The 17,000-nt window shown below is 45.1% G+C and overlaps 1 protein-coding gene and 1 non-coding gene across 6 annotated transcripts in view; both read right to left on the bottom strand.

Moving 5' to 3' along the window:
- Window positions 1–17,000, bottom strand: part of EBF1 (EBF transcription factor 1) — a 553,072-nt gene that overhangs the window by 127,786 nt on the left and 408,286 nt on the right. The gene's annotated exons all lie outside the window — the stretch shown is intronic.
- On the bottom strand, window positions 5,038–5,112 carry TRNAT-GGU (transfer RNA threonine (anticodon GGU)). Its single transcript has one exon. It is a non-coding gene; the product is annotated as a tRNA-Thr (tRNA).

The raw sequence follows: 17,000 nt of genomic DNA, 5'->3' as shown, positions 1-17,000 counted from the left end.
AAAATAGTGAGGAACAAGAAATGACATGTCCCCTGCAAGTCCTTGCAAGTGCCCTGTTTGTGTAGGTACATGTTTGTGTGGGTGTATACTGCATAAGCATTTTCAGTTATATGATTGTAAGGTAGGAACAGGTAAACTGAATGTTCACATTCAGTTGAGGAGTTAAGTCCCATAGATAAAGAAAGGCAGGCCTAGCTAATGCTTAACCAGATCAAGGACTTTCTTTACCGCTATAAATATGTTCATTTTGAAGTTCTGTTTAAAAAGTTACTTATTAAAATGTGTAAAATAATGAGTTATGTTGATGTTTCTTGTATATTTAAATGAAACAAGTCAAGTAACCTAGGTTTTTAAAGTCATTCAGTAAATACTTTGGTAGAAAAAAATAATTACACACTGAAATAACAGGATGCTCCCTTTTAAAATTTTAATATTTCAAAAGTAATTCCTAAAGGGGACAAAAAGAACAAATTTGAAGAAGAAATCAAGGAAATGTCTTAATATGTTGAATAAAAATACTGAAGTCATTACATTGCAACAAAATGTAACCAAGTGGTATAAAAATTATTTATTTCCCTACAAAACCATGTTCAATCATAGATAATATTTCCCTAATGGAATTGGCCAAATTTAGTATTCCCATTGGCTGGTGTGTGCACTACCTCAGTGACTAGCATATCAACCACTTGCAGACAAAGGGTAGGCTGGTTGACAAGTGGGATGGGGTCATTCCTCTCTTCCGTCCACTGCTGCCTACCCACTTCCTGTGGCATTCGGAAGAGAAAGTAGGCAGCAGCAGTGGGGAAACGGTGAAGAGACAAGGAACGTAGGTGGTAATTTTTTTATTTATTTATTTATTTAAGATTTATACCCCGCCCTTCCCACAAGTGGCTCAGGGCGGCTTCCAATAGTAGATCCATCAAAATTACACATATAAAGGGATCCATATTTAAAACAGATAAAACAGATAAAACAGATAAAACCCTAGTTATTAATACACATAAATATTTCAGCTATATATAAAAGGAATCCAGCAAGTTACAGTAAAATTCTCAAGCTAAGTATAGGCTAGCCGGAAGAGGGTCGTCTTACAGGCCCTGCGGAACTGAACAAGGTCCCGCAGGGCCCTCACCTCTTCCGGCAGCTGATTCCACCATGTAGGGGCCATAACAGAGAAAGCCCTTTCTCTGGTGGACTTCAACCGGGCTTCCTTCGGCCCAGGGATAGTAAGGAGATTTTGTGTTCCCGACCTCAGTACTCTCTGGGGAACGTGCGGGGAAAGACGCAACTAGGCAGCAAGGCCTGGCCCTGCTGGGAACATTTCCTGTCACTCTCTCCCTCCATTAGGCTTCCCAAATCCCCCGCCTGGGTGGGGGACCCCCGATTTGGAGCCTCCTCCCCCCCACTCGCCAAAAATCCGGAAAGCGGGGGGGAGGGGGAATGGCGGCCCTTCCCACCCAGCCCGAATCCCAGCAGCTTCTTCTTGCCCCTTCCCTTCCCACCGATCCCCGATGCTTCTCCTCATCCCTTCCCACCCCAGAATGCTTCTCCTCATCCCTTCCCACTCACAGCAACTTCTCCTTGCCCTTCCCTTCCCACCCAGCCCCAATCGCAGCAGCCTTTCTTCCATTTTCCCAGGCTGCTTCCCACCCCCAGTCAGCTGGCTAGTGTGGGGGGGGTAAGCCCCGCCCTTCCCGCAAAGGACCATGTGCCTTTGCACCTCCGGAGGCTTGACTTGAAAGGCTTCAATTTGGGATGGTGTGTCTGTGTTGCTGTGAAGAAGCTGGCAGCAACTGGTGAGTAGAGAGGCCAATCCCCTGCTTCAAACTCACCAGAAACGGGGGGGGGGGGGGGAGAGGGAAACGTCTTCATTATTCCCTATGTGGAGATCGATTCTCATAGGGTATAATGGGGAATTGTTCTGGAGGTCTCAGGGAGCTGTTTTTTGAGGTAGAGGCACCAAATTTTCAATATAGTATCTAGTGCCTCTCCCCAAAGTACCCTCCAAGTTTTAAAACGATTGGACCAGGGGGTCGAATTCTATGAGCCCCAAAAGACGATGCCCCTATCCATTATTTCCTATGGAAGGAAGACATTTAAAAAGGTGTGCTGTCCCTTTAAATATGATGGCCAGAACTCTCTTGGAGTTCAATTATGCTTGTCACACCCTTGTTCCTGGCTCCACCCCCAATGTCTCCTGGCTCCGCCCCCAAAGTCTCCTGGCTCCACCCCCAAAGTCCCCAGATATTTCTTGAATTGGACTTGGCAACCCTACCCTCCATCCTCCCTTCAGCCTCACCCCAGGACAGATGAGGATTGGCCCACTTGGGAAGATGCTAGCCAGAGGCTGTTAGTGAGCAACCAAAGTAGTTTCTGTCAGTAAAGGAAAAGGCCTCAGCTGAATATAATGCCATAGAGTCCACTCTCCAAAGCAGTTTTTTTTTTCCCCAGGGGAAGAGAGGTCTATTTTCTGGAGTTCATCTGTTCAGGCTCCACTGCGAGGCTGGCTACCCTAGGTCTGGCTGCTTGCTATTGTACCTGGGAAGAAGATAGGGTTGCCAACTCCAGGTTGGGAAATTCCTGGAGATTTGATGGCTGGAACCTGGAGAGGGTGGGAGGGGTGAGACATTAAGACAGGTACAATGCCATAGTCTCCACCCTCCAAATCAGCCACTTCCTTTGGTGGAACCATTGTTGCCAATCTCCAGGTGAGGGCTAGAAATCACTCAGAATTACAACTGCTCTCCAGATGGCAGAAATCATTTTCCCTGGAGAAAACAGCTGCTTTGCAGGGTGGACTCTGTGTCATTGTTCCCTGTTGAGATTGCTTCCCTCCTGCTTTGGTCCACACTGTGGAGAAAGACTGCACTTTTCCTAGATAGAGGCTGCAGGAAGAGGGGAAGAGATGGAAAGCTGAAGTCAGATCAATTCCCGTACAGAAAACAGTCACCTTGAGGCACACACAATATGGCAGGGGTGTCAAATGTCTGTCCTGCGGGCCAGAACTGCCTTGCCCAGGGCTTTAATCAGGCCCATGGGGTTCTTTTCTCCCCCTCCTCCCCTGTTCTGTCCTCATCCTTTGAAGCTCTGAGGCTGATGAAGTTCCCTGCTCTTTCTGCCTTGTCTTTGCCAACTGCAGCAGGAAGCAAAGCTGCAAGGAAAACATGGGATGGATTTTCTATTAACGTATCTGTGACCAGATAGATAGAGCCCAGAGACCTTAATGGAACATCCATTCTATATTTTCCTTGCAACTTTGTCTGTGCTGCAATGTGTTTCAATGGAATAGGCGTAGTTTCGCTTTCAGCGTTCCTATATAGACCGCTGAAGCTCATGCTTCCTGGAGTTGTGTATTTCTTGATGTTTTATTTTAAAAATTCCATTGCCAAATCCCACTATTTCCCCACCTTTAAACAAAATATTGCAAGAGTTGTAAGCATGTTTGTATTTTAAATAATATCTTTAATTGCATTTGTCTGTGTCCTTTATAAAGTTTATATCTCTGCTACCTCACATTACATTGTATGCCCAGCCCCACAAAGTTCCACTTGTGTCAGATCCAGCCCTCCTAACAAATGAGTTTGGCACCCCTGCTCTATGGTATACCATAACACAGCCCAGCCAGGCAAAAAACCCTGGATCATGACACAAGCTTAAACTGATGCTAAATTCCACAAGACTGAACATGAAAGGAGAAGGAGGCAAAAATGCACTGCAAGCAAAAAGAATGCCGAATGTGACTGTTGTCATGCCCCCTTCCGCACTACTCATAATTATTCTTCCTTATCTCTATTCTAGGCCTCTTTTAGGGCTCTGAGCCACCACTGACACAGGGACACACACACGTGTGTGTGTGTGGGGGGGGGGGAGCCAGCATCTGTTTCAGCTGTGGGATGGGTTTCAGCAAGGGGGGGGGGGTGAGTGAATGCCAATAAAAACCACAAAACCACTATATAATCATCATTACCAAGTAGACTGGACTCATGACAATTCTAAGATTTATTCCACACATTGATTAAATCAGACAAATCAAAGCAAATATGCTTAGTATTTTTTAAAATGCAAATGCTATTATTTTTAAAAGTAGTTTGAAAAAAAGGCAAAAATTATTTTTCAAAAAAACTGATTAAGATGAAATCATAAATGAGAGTTTAAGTGTTGTGTGTATATTTAATAAACTTTACTGAAAATACTTTATGGAAAATGCTTTACTCCCATTTTTGTTCAGAAAAGTTTAGCTCAGATTTTCTAGTTTTTAAATGCTTCATATTATTATCTTCCATACAAATAACAAATCAACAAACTATGGAAGTCACCAAACCAAATGTGAGTGGACCACTCCAAATACAGTGTAAGCATATACAGAATGGAATCAGATACTGCAGTGCACGTTGCAAGCAATTGTGATAACACTAGAAATCTTTCTGAGTGATGGTTGGCATGAATAAAAAACAAAACAATCTTTTGTGTTCTGCCAAACCATATCAAACACATTGGTCAGTGGCAAATATCAATCATGCCAGTGTTAAATATCAATCATACCAGTCACAATGTTAGGTTTCTTTAGCCCGCTGAATTATTGTCTAAATAGGACTGAGACCAGTCTAAGCTTCTGAAATTGTCTACTAAAGCAATGTAGATGCAACTGGGGCCTTCTTTTATATATTGGATTGAACAATTGTTCAAAATTATGCACATATTCAACCATCTGAATTTTTTGGTTCAGCATTTGGTAAGGCAAAATATGTTTAAATAAGATGAAAGGCTAGTACATTCTTTTCCTATATTTTGTTATAGTGCGTTGTTGGTTTCAGCAGGAAACAGAGAAGGGTTGGCAATTGTTAATACTTGTATGGGAGACAACCAAGGAGGACCTGGATTGCTATGCAGTAGAACACACATGAACACATGAAGCTGCCTTATACTGAATCAGACCCTTGGTCCATCAAAGTCAGTATTGTCTACTCAGACTGGCAGCGGCTCTCCAGGGTCTCAAGTTGAGGTTTTTCAGGCCTGTTTGCCTGGACCCTTTTTAGTTGGAGAAGCCAGGGATTGAACCTGGGACCTTCTGCTTACCAAGCAGATGCTCTACCACTGAGCCACCGTCCCTCCCCTAAAGGCAATGGCAAACCACTTCTTCTCATTTCTTGCCTTAAAAAGTCCATGAGAGGTCACCATAAGGACAGTTGTAACTTGATTGCAGTTAGTTACTGCTGTTGCTACCATCATTATAAATATCTATTATTATTAAAATTATTAAATAGCTTTGTTTGTTTTTTTGCAAAGAATCTATTTCACCCCAAAGATTCTAAATCCTGTAAAGTCTTATAGTCTGTATGGGAAGTGTAGTTCTTCTGACCATTTAAGATGGGGGGAAAAGAAAAAAACTTTCTCAAGATCTTTGTCTGAAAATTCCAAGTTTTGCATCTTACAATATCTTTGCATTTAACCTGAGCTAACAAAAGGAAGTGCTGCACACACATGTAGAAGTAACTGATATGTTTAATTTGGACTCAAGCTACACTCATAAAACTATGCATAAAAAACCCAGAAAGCTTCCCACTTAAAAAAAAATGTTTCACTCGTGGTACTGGGATTACAGTTAATAAAAGCAGTGTTTAAAAATATCATCCCACTCCCTCCAAGGAATCAGATGCTCTGATTAAATCAGAGCATGAATAAAAATTAAAATTGCTTCTCAGTTACACACTTCCTGATGGTACAGCCATACACCCCCTCACATAAGTTAAACACAAGAAAATTCCATGTCATTGAGAAAGTCTGTTTTCTAAAAAAAAGTTATATATAATCTATAGATCTCTAAATTAATTAGTCCAAATTAAATGTTAAAATGTATTATCCCCATTCTTCTTGCAAAACTTTAGACTGGTGGTAATGGGAAGGGGTGCATTAACTTTGTTCCCCTCTTTAACAGAAGAAAAAGTATAGTTCCTGGGTTTTATATCTTCTATTCTCACCAGGTACCACCATGCTCTACCCTCTTCAAGTCTCTTGGACTGCCAAGTTACTCCTGAATTCACTGATTTTTGTGCATTAACATGGAGTAACTTGGAGACTGTACTGTAAGCCGCAGAAGAACCAAATATCCATAAGCCCCTCCCTTGTCATATCAGTGACCTATCCTCTCTTTGTGTATGGATGTGTGCAGGGATTTTGGTGTTTGCTTGTTTTACATACTTGCGGTACATACATGAACAGAGATAAATACTATAACTACTGTGCCTTACTTCTCTCTGCTTCCAGTACATTTTGTGCACCTGGAGGACCCCTCCCCAAGCTCCAGTACTTTTAAATATCAGATTCATTACCCTCATATAGAAATATGATCTGATCTCTTTTGCATCCCATTGTGTTTGCTTAAGCCCTTGCCTCTAATTCTTTAGCACTGTCTGCATGGCAGTCAGCATGAAGAGGAAAAGCATAGACTTTTACCTCTCTTCCTTTGTCTCTGCAACCCTGAGCATGTGCAAAAGCATGTTTCCTCTGCTATTTTTGAGTTTCTCATAGCAGAGAAGGGGGGGGGGGGACAAATATAACCTTCGGACAAATATCTGCATTTATATCCACACTGCTTTACAGAATGTGCAAGTAAAGCATCAGATGACAGCTAATACCCAGAAATATCTCATGCAAACCAACCCTGTGCTTACACAAAATTAGGAAGTCCCCCCCTCTCATGCCACTGAAATGGTGCTGATTGGCAGCAAATGAAAACACTGTGCACAGAAATGCCTTTTAGAATTATCCTGTTTCGTGTAAAGATAGGCTAACAGCAGCAGATAGCTTTCTTTCCTACCAAGCACATAACTGCTGAGTCAATTTCTCCCCTTTCTGCCCCTTCTACCTCTGGTTGTCTGGGAAAATAGAATCAGACAGTGAAACATCAGAATGTCAGATAAGAAGGTTCCTGAGCCCTTCCAAATGCTGGAAACAATGTTTGCTCATACTTGAAGCATTTTGTTTATTTATTATTTATCGCCCATCCTTTCCCAAATGAAATAAAAAGAGCCCCGTGGCGCAGAGTGTTAAACCTGCAGTACTGTACCCTAAACTCTGCTCACGACCTGAGTTCAATCCCCAGTGGAAGCTGGGTTTTCAGGTAGCCGGTTCAAGGTTGACTCAGCCTTCCATCCTTCCGAGGTTGGTAAAATGACTACCCAGCTTGCTGGGGGGAAAGTGTAGATGACTGGGGAAGGCAATGGCAAACCACCCCGTAACATGTCTGCTATGAATATGTTGCAAAAGCAACAACTGGTGCTTGCACAGAGGACCTTTCCTTTTCCCAAATGGGCTCTGAGTGGGTAACAACAGCCAATAATACAAGGTTAAAATCAGATACATATAACAAAACAATATACAATCTAAAAACAATATAACAGTCTAAAAACAAACTCCAATTCTGCAGTTGGTAGTATCAGTTGCCTCCACTCCTTCCATACATCCCCCAGCTGGTATAAGAGAAATGGGTTGGCAGAGTTATTTCATCAGGGTCCTTGCAGCAGGGAGGCCACGGAATAACAAAATGTATGCACTGGTTGCATACACACCTCTATAGGCAATGCAGCAAGCCGGCGCATCATAGCATTCTGCACCAATTGGAGTTTCCGAATAAGATTCAAGGGCAAGCCTGTGTAGAGTGAATTGCAGTAATCTATCAAAGATTTCAGGTTTTTACGGCTGGTAACATCATTAGGGTTTGTAGAATCTTTCGGGATCAAGTGCCGTGTTCTACTGGAGAAAGTTTTCCTTCCAGACGTTTCGCTCTCCACAGCTGAGAACGAAACGTCTGGAAGGAAAACTTTCTCCAGTAGAGCACGGCACTTGATCCCGAAAGATTCTACAAACCCTAATGCAGTAAACTAGTCTGGAAGTGACTGTTGCATGGATCACTGTGGCCAGATCTTGGATGGATAGGTAGGGAGACAGTTGTTTCGCCTTCCGTAGATAGTAGAAGGCAGACCTGGCTACTGCAGTGACCTGGGCCTCCACAGACAATGAGGCATCCAGGATTACCCCAAGTGATTTACAGTATTTATTAATTAAAGTTGTTCAATTTAGGTTAGTAACCCATAATCATCAGAATTGTAATTTAACCTATCCTGATTCTATATGCATTCCTAGACATTTCACATGTAATGTGAGACTCTCTAACAAACCTGCCTATTACCCTATTGCATGAAAACAAAATTATTATTATTATTATTATTATTATTATTATTACTGCTGCTGCTGCTGCTACTATAATTTTTAAAGAAATTTAAAGTTATCAGTGCCATCTATAACATATGGGACAGTAAATTAATAGTAAACTTATAGGTAATATTAAAATTAATCTGTGACCAATACTATTCCTAGTTTTACCATATTTTATGGTTTCCACTGAAGTCTGCCAAAAGCCAAACTTTTAAGTGAATTTAGATGATCCAACTGAGACAAAGCAAAAAACAAAAACGAATCAAAAGCTCCTAACAACATTTTTCAGGAATAGGGTCACCAACTCCAGGTTGTGAAACTCATGGAGATTTTGGAGATGGAGCCTGGGGACTATGGGGTTTGGACAGTGGAAGGGCTTCTTCAGGGTATAATGCCATAGAGTTAGTGTTACAAAGCGGTCATTTCTTTTTTCCAGGGGAGCTAATCTCAGTTGGGTAGAGAGCAATTATAATTCTGGGAGATCTCCAGGCCCTAATTGGAGGTTGGTAAAAAATTCAGGGAAAGATTGATCCCATATATTCAAATATTATTAAGATGTTATTAAATGGTTTAAGGTATATTTCAGAGTTCATGCTTGGGCAAAATATTTGAAGAATTCTGAGGACAGCAAAAGGAGTTTGGATTTTTTTTAATCAAAACAAGCAGTTTCTTAAGGCATTTTGTACATCCATACTCAAAAGTTAACTAAGGTAAAAACACTTCCCTAAACTTACATTACCATTTCTGCTTGCTGGAACAACAGAAACAATATATTTTTAAAAAATCTCTTACAATGGCTGCTGCTAGATTTGCCACAATCCTCCTGAACACAGCATGTTAATAAATACCATTGTAGAGTTATGTGAACCTCAGTGAAGTTTTATTTTCACCATTCTTATGTTGCTTTTGTGGGGAATGTCCTATTTCTCCCGTCACTAAAGGTATAAGAGAATCCCCCCTTCAAGTAGTAACAATAAAATGTCCCCCCTTAACATAATGGTTCAGAAATGCTTGTAGCATATTGCAGACTTAAAGTGGAAATTATTAGGTAGCTGTTCTTTGTTATAATAATGATCACTCCACAAATAAAAGCTCTTCTCCCAAAGGTACTGCAAGGCATAAAATGCTAATTCTGAAGATTACGTGCGTGCTTTTATTAAATATTACTATGCCCTGTTCTGTTTGAGGGCTTCACTGCTCTGATTGTTTTATGAGTGCCATGTTAATGTCATCCCCATCTCGCTAGCAGCAGGCACACATTTTAGCTTTTGCAGGAGAATTGATCAAAGGCCACGTGCTGTGGGAATTGCTGAGAAAACATGGACAAGAGGTAAAAATCTAACTGATTAATTGGTTTAAATTTCATTTCAGGGTGTTGAACTTTGGCTTGGGACTCTAATACTACACTATGAGTCAGGGCCTAATTACCAGATTTCCAATTTGTCTCAGCACAATGGTGGAGAGGGAGGGAAATGAATGCTAAAAATAATCACAATGGTGAGGGGGACCCTTCCTGCCTTCCTGCTTACTTTATCACTAATGCTCTGTGGGCAAACAGTTTTACTGGGATGTCCCCAGTATTGCCTGCTGGGCCACTTGAGCATCTAAAAAAAAGTATGAATAAATTTCAAAAGCTACCACCAAAATAAAACATTTTGAATTACAGGATTTAAGATTCAGTGATGACATACCCACAAACACTTGCATTGATATGCAATAGGCTCCGTATTTCACTTTCAAAGAAAAATAATCTACTTCATTGAACATAAGAACATAAGAGAAGCCATGTTAGATCAGGGCAATGGCCCATCCAGTGCAACATTCTGTGTCACACAGCGGCCAATATATATATATATATATATATATATATATATATATATATATATATATATATATACATACACACATACACACATACACACACACACGCTGTGGCTAATAGCCACTGATGGACCTCTGCTCCATATTTTTATCTAACCCCCTCTTGAGGGTGGCTATGCTTGTGGCCGCCACCACCTCCTGTGGCAGTGAATTCCACATGTTAATCACCCTTTGGGTGAAGAAGTACTTCCTTTTATCCGTTTTAACCTGTCTGCTCAGCAATTTCATCGAATGCCCATGAGTTCTTGTATTGTGAGAAAGGGAGAAAAAAACATCTTTCTCTACTTTCTCCATCCCATGCATAAACTTGTAAACCTCTATCATGTCACCCCGCAGTCGACGTTTCTCCAAGCTAAAGAGCCCTAAGTGTTTCAACCTTTCTTCATAGGGAAAGTGTTCCAGCCCTTTATTCATTCTAGTTGCCCTTTTCTGGACTTTCTCCAATGCTATAATATCCTTTTTGAGGTGCGGCGACCAGAACTGCACACAGTACTCCAAATGAGACCGCACCATCGATTTATACAGGGGCATTATGATACTGGCTGATTTGTTTTCAATTCCCTTCCTAATAATTCCCAGTTTTCAATTCCCTTCCTAATAATTGCCAGATTCATTGATATAAAAACAGGGGCTATAAGGGAAACAGTGCTTGCTTCAGAGTTTATGGGTGGCCCTAAAAATAAGAGTTAATTGAACTCAGAAGTGTAGGCTTACTGAGGCGAATTAGAGTGCAATCGGGGGGGGGGGGGGGAGCGGAAAGTCTTTTGGGAGCAGACGATGTACGACTGGCACCGCCACAGTGGAAGGGAGTTCTGTGGGTGGGGGGACCGCTCCGTCCGATGGCAGCGGCGCCTGAGGGCTGCGCCCGAGCATGGGTGGAAGTGAGGCAGAGCGCAGCATTCAGGTGGATGAGGGGGTAGAGTTGGGGGCACAGCCAGTCTTAGGCAGCTTCCTGAGCAGTTTGGCCCATGACACCACCCCCAAGAGGCGCAACTTTACGCCTGCGCAAATGGTGGCGTGCCCTATAGGCACTTATTGAAACTGAAAACAAATGTTGCCTCAGTCGCTGCAAAAGCTCAGAAACTCCTTCTCGCCTCGCCAATCCCCCTCGCGCCTCGGGATGACGAGCCCCCTCCACAGCACCCAATCGCAGTCTCCCCCCTCCTAGAAATACTTCCTCTCTGGCCTCGCACAACTCAGTTGTTACGGAGAGGAGCACATGGCCAGAAGTTCTGCCGGCAAGTTCCCGGCCATATGGACTTAGAGTGAGGGACAGGCAGGCACATTGGTGATGGGTTTTGCACCACGCGGTTGCTTTGACAATATCTGTGACTTGCGAGGAGGAGAAAGAGGTCTCTCCCCTGGGGCTAACTGCTCTTGTTTCCAGGTCTCCACAGATTCCGGGCTCCCAGAGGCTCTGCATGTGAGGACTGTCACCCATGGCTGGGTAAGTTCCACTCCCCCCCGCCTCCCCCTCCCCTCACTCTCAACCGCTCGGTGTGCGAGCGTCTCTGGCACTTGAACCAGGCAGTGGGCTCTGGCAGGGAGCATTTGCTGACCTTGCTCCCCTGTGCTGCCGCCTGCTCCCCTCCCTTGGTCTGCCCTCTGCCTCATTCCCAACCCCTGGCAGGGCACGGGCTCCCTCAGCTGCTTCTGCCCACTGCTCAGAATGAAGCCCCGCCCACAGCGAGACTGCCCAGCGCACACCAGGGAAACTGCTGCACTCTGTTTCGGAAAAATAAAGTCTGAGCTGTGCACTCTGTTGTCTCTCCTGCTTGGCATATACTGCATGTTCCCGGGGCAAGCCCCCCTCTGTCAGTGGCCTCTTCAAGGGAGTACCTGGGAGGGTGGGCGGACTTGGTTCTTGGGGGCAGGGAATGGGCTATGAGCTGCCATGCTGCCCCTTGTGTGGCTGGACAAGGGGAGGGGGTGCCACCCCTCAGCCTGCCCAGGCTAACGGCCTACCTGACTGCACAGGGCTGCTGTGCACTAGGCATTTGTGCAGGGGGGTTGCTGAAGTGGATGCATGACCAGTGGCTCGCACTCCGAGTTCTGTGGCCCCCAGGGTTTCTTGCACATAGCGGGGGGCGGCAGCAGGGCAACACCGGGGGGGGGGGCTCCGGATGGTGGTGGTGGTGTCTTTTGGACTTGGTCTGACTGCTTCCCAACACACATTCCAGTCACTGTCTAGAACAGGGAACTCCTGCACTTGGCACTTCCTGCTTGTCCACGCATACCCCTGGCCGCCAGCCTGCCATTAGCAGAGTCTCTGACAACAGGAGGGAGTGGGGGGATTGATGGCCTCTCAGGTGTAGGCTTTCCACCCCCTCGCCTGGTCACGTGCAACAGGCTGGCCAATCCCATGGTCCCGTGTGAGCCTGTGCCTCCCCCATCGCCGTCTCGGCAGCAGGCCAATGGTGTGCATTTGGGCAGAATCACCATGGCGACGGGTTCTCTCTCACTCATCGGGCCCCTCTTCCCTCTCCCAGCATGGCATACTGTCTCCCCTTTAGAAGCCAACAAGCGGCGCCATAGATCCGCCCACGCCCAAGCGGCCACCTGTCACATATGTCTGGGTTGGGCTGTTAGTGGCATACATAGCTATCAGCAAGGTTCTGACACTGCTTTTATTCAACCCTTGAAATCTATTTGTCCTATGATTAATATACAATTTTGCTGGTCTGTAAGAATGACACCTACTCACACCCTGTTTCTTCAGTTTTGATCACAAAATACAGCTTTAGCTTCTGTATAACATAGAGCAATACAACAATGGATGTAGCCCAAGACTGAAGTAAGTTGCTATCCATTCCATATAAATATGGTTTTGATAATAACTAAAATGAACAAATGCAGTGTGGCTGTACAGAATTTACAAATGATGGTTATGAAATCATTCTGTTCCAAATCTCTCTCCAAAATTGGATTTTTTGTATTACCAAAAATATTTACTGGAACATAAATAATGTCAGAATCTAGGATTCTTGTAGAGAGCTATTTTTGGAATGAACATACTTATCAAAATCATTTTGAAATTCCTGCAAAAAATTTTTTTGAAGGAATTTATTGTTATTGCACATAATCACCAGAATGCTCCTGCAGGAAGTTTTCTGAAAAGGAATTTTGGGGGAAGTTGTGACTGGTTTGGGATGATTTCTTTTTAAATTTGAAATTGAAAACTTGAATTTGAAATTGAAAAACATGTAATTAAAAATTGCATCAATGTGACAAACAGGAAGGAAGGGGCAGTGCCAGCAGCGAGACACAAGAGGATGAGGCATATGGACACAATTCCTGTGTGCCTCCCTTCCACTCACCACTATTTTCATAGCAAGGGTGGCTTTTCTCACTCCTGCATGGAATCAGTTCCTTAAGATATACTTTATCTTAAGGTCGTTTTAAGATATACTTTATCTTAAGGTCATATTTTCAGATGTATGCTGTGTCATTTGATTATTTTACATTATTTTGGGACGGGGGGTGGGATCCCTCTGGGTATCCTACCCCCCCCCCCCAGGGAAAGTGTATGCGCAATACATAGCCTCTCCTCTCCCGGTGTAGTGAATGCCGCGTGGTCACTGTCTGCCTATGCCTGGCAGATGGTCACTGCAATGGCCTCTCCTGCATTACTGCATCCGTAGCAACACCTTCTCGCTGGTCCCCCCCCCTCCGTTTTTCACAGAGTTTGCTACGTCATGGTGCGACCAAATTGTCCGGCGGTATAACCGGATGGGCAGGCTGGGCCCGCCAACCTTGCCAGCCTAAGAGAAGGAAAACTCTAACATCAAACCCGGGCAGATAGAGCTCATTAATGTAACACCTACCACCTGGAGGACTCGCTGCCGGCGTCCCGGCTTACTGGACCATGGCAGATGATCCCCAGGTGAAAGGGTGGAGCCAGTACCGCGCACAATGGGCTTCACCTAAAAAATTCCTCTGCGCAGGCCTGAAGGGCATATCCACATACACAACCCACAACGCATCAAGTCCTGCAACAAGGGGCGAAACGGCAGGTGGAAGGTGCCACTGGAAGCCGCAGTCCCGATCCTGCATGTAGGCGGTTCAGGGTATTGGTCGCCTGATGCTAACCCGGAGACGAAAGCATTTTTCGGCAGCACCCTGAACGACCAAGCAGCCTTATCTAGGGACAGCACTGCTTGCTCCACATGGAGAGGGGCCTAGAAAAGGTGGCCTAAACAAAGCTCGTCTCCTCCACCCCAGTTGGCTAGCCGCGGTCAACGGGCATCCTTACTTGCGGTCAAAAAATAACAACAAAGAAAAGGCATGCACCTGCCTCACAAAGTGTGCAAAGACTAAAGCTTGTGTGTTGGAACATCAGAACCATGCTTGACACAGTAGACAGTGGTCGCCCTGAACGACGCTCTGCTCTAGTTGCCCACGAACTTCTCAGGTTGAATATCGACATAGCAGCTCTCAGTGAGGTCCGTTTCCCTGAGGAAGGTAGTCTTCAAGAACACGGTGCTGGCTATACCCTCTACTGGTCAGGTAAGTCAAAGGCTGAGAGCCGCCTTTCTGGCGTTGGCTTCATGGTCAGGAACTCCATTGCCTCCAAACTCGAAAACCTGCCAACAGGTCACTCAGATCGCATCATGTCCATGCGCCTCCCACTTCAAAACAAGCAGCATGCAACACTCTTCAGTGTGTATGCCCCAACCCTTCAAGCAGATCCTGCAGAAAAGAACAAGTTCTATGCTGATCTACACAACCTCGTACAGAAGACCCCTACAGAGGACAAGGTGATCATCCTTGGCGACTTCAATGCCAGAGTAGGTAAAGACTCGGAAGCCTGGAAAGGAGTACTTGGCAAACACGGCATTGGCAACTGCAATGACAACGGGCGCCTCCTGCTAGAATTCTGCATGGAGCACCAGCTCACCATCACCAACACTATCTTCCAGCAGAAGAACAGTCTGAAGACAACCTGGATGCACCCACGGTCCAAGCACTGGCACCTTATCGACTACATTCTGGTGCGCCAGAGAGACCTTCGAGATGTCTTACACACCCGAGTAATGCCCAGTGCAGAATGTCATACGGATCATCGTCTTGTACGCTGCAATCTCTGTCTTCACTTTAAACCCACACCCAGGAGAGGAGGTATCCCTCGGAGGAAGTTTCAGGTTGGCAGTCTCCAGTCAGCCGAAGTTAAAGCTGCCTTCCAGGCAAAACTCCAGTCAAGAATTGAGGACCCCAGTTGCCCCACAGACCCTTCTCCAGAAGCACTCTGGGAACACCTAAAAACTACTGTCCTGTAGATCTCTGAAGAAGTCCTCGGGTTCTCCACAAGGAAGAACAAGGACTGGTTTGATGAGAACAATCAAGAGATCCAAGATTTACTGGTGAAAAAGAGATCTGCCTACCAAGTACATCTTGCTCAGCCCTCCTGTCCTGGGAAAAAAGCAACCTTTCGCGCTGTATGTAGCAACCTCCAGTGCAAGCTTCGAGACATTCAGAACGAGTGGTGGACCAAGCTTGCTAAGAGAACCCAGCTGTGTGCAGACACTGGTGATTTAAGAGGGTTCTACGAAGCCCTGAAGGCAGTATATGGTCCATCATATCAGACTCAGAGTCCCTTGCGTAGTGCAGACGGCCAAGTGCTCCTCACAGACAAGGCATCCATATTGAACTGGTGGTCGGAGTATTTTCAGGTTCTCTTCAGTGCCAACCGCGTAGTTCAAGATTCAGCAATTTATCTCACCCCACTTCAACCAGTGAAAACAGAGTTGGATGAGATCCCCACTCTAGAAGAGACTGTTAAAGCCATCAAGCAACTGAAAAGTGGCAAGGCAGCAGGAGTTGATGGAATTCCACCAGAGATCTGGAAGCATGGGGGCACAGTACTACATAGCTCACTTCACAAAGTACTTGTCACCTGCTGGGAACAAGGCAAATTACCACAGGACTTTCGCGATGCAATCATCATCACCCTATACAAGAACAAAGGGGAAAAGTCAGACTGCTCCAACTACCGGGGGATAACCCTGCTCTCCATCGCAGGCAAAATCCTTGCCAGAATACTCCTGAACAGACTGGTGCCCGCCATTGCAGAAGAACTCCTCCCAGAGAGCCAGTGCGGCTTCAGAGCTAACAGGAGCACCACCGACATGGTATTTGTTCTCAGGCAGCTCCAAGAGAAATGCAGGGAACAGAACAAGGCTCTGTATGTGACTTTTGTCGACCTTACCAAAGCTTTCGATACCGTTAGCAGGAAAGGCCTGTGGCAAATCTTGGAACGTTTAGGATGTCCCCCAAGGTTCCTCAGCATGATCATCCAGCTACACGAAGACCAGCGAGGCCAAGTCAGACACTGCAATGACCTTTCGGAGACCTTCCCAATAGGCACAGGTGTAAAGCAAGGCTGCGTTCTCGCGCCAACTCTCTTTACGATCTTCTTTAGCATGATGCTTCAAAGAGCCGCAGTAGATCTAGATGATGACGATGGTGTCTACATCCGCTATCGCACTGATAGCAGCCTGTTCAACCTGAGGCGACTAAAGGCCCACTCCAAGACAATGGAAAAACTCATCCGAGAGCTACTGTTTGCTGATGATGCTGCACTCGTCTCCCACTCGGTATCAGCTCTGCAGCATATGACGTCCTGCTTTGCAGAGGCTGCCAAGCTATTCGGCCTAGAAGTTAGTCTGAAGAAGACAGAAGTTCTCCACCAGCCTGCACCCCAGGAAGATTATCACCCTCCCTGCATCACTGTTCGTGAATCAGTTCTGAAGACAGTCCAGCAGTTCAGCTACCTGGGGTGCATCATCTCCTCAGATGCTAAGATCGACAACAGGCTGGCAAAGGCAAACCGTGCCTTTGGCCGACTGCACAAAAGAGTGTGGAGCAACAAGCATCTGAAAAAAGGCACAAAGATCAATGTTTACAAA

This window comes from Heteronotia binoei, chromosome 5 (genome assembly GCF_032191835.1).
Source record: "Heteronotia binoei isolate CCM8104 ecotype False Entrance Well chromosome 5, APGP_CSIRO_Hbin_v1, whole genome shotgun sequence".
Lineage (NCBI taxonomy): Eukaryota > Metazoa > Chordata > Lepidosauria > Squamata > Gekkonidae > Heteronotia > Heteronotia binoei.
The sequence above is the reverse complement of the archived record's forward strand: the minus strand, read 5'-3'. Positions and strand labels throughout refer to the sequence as shown.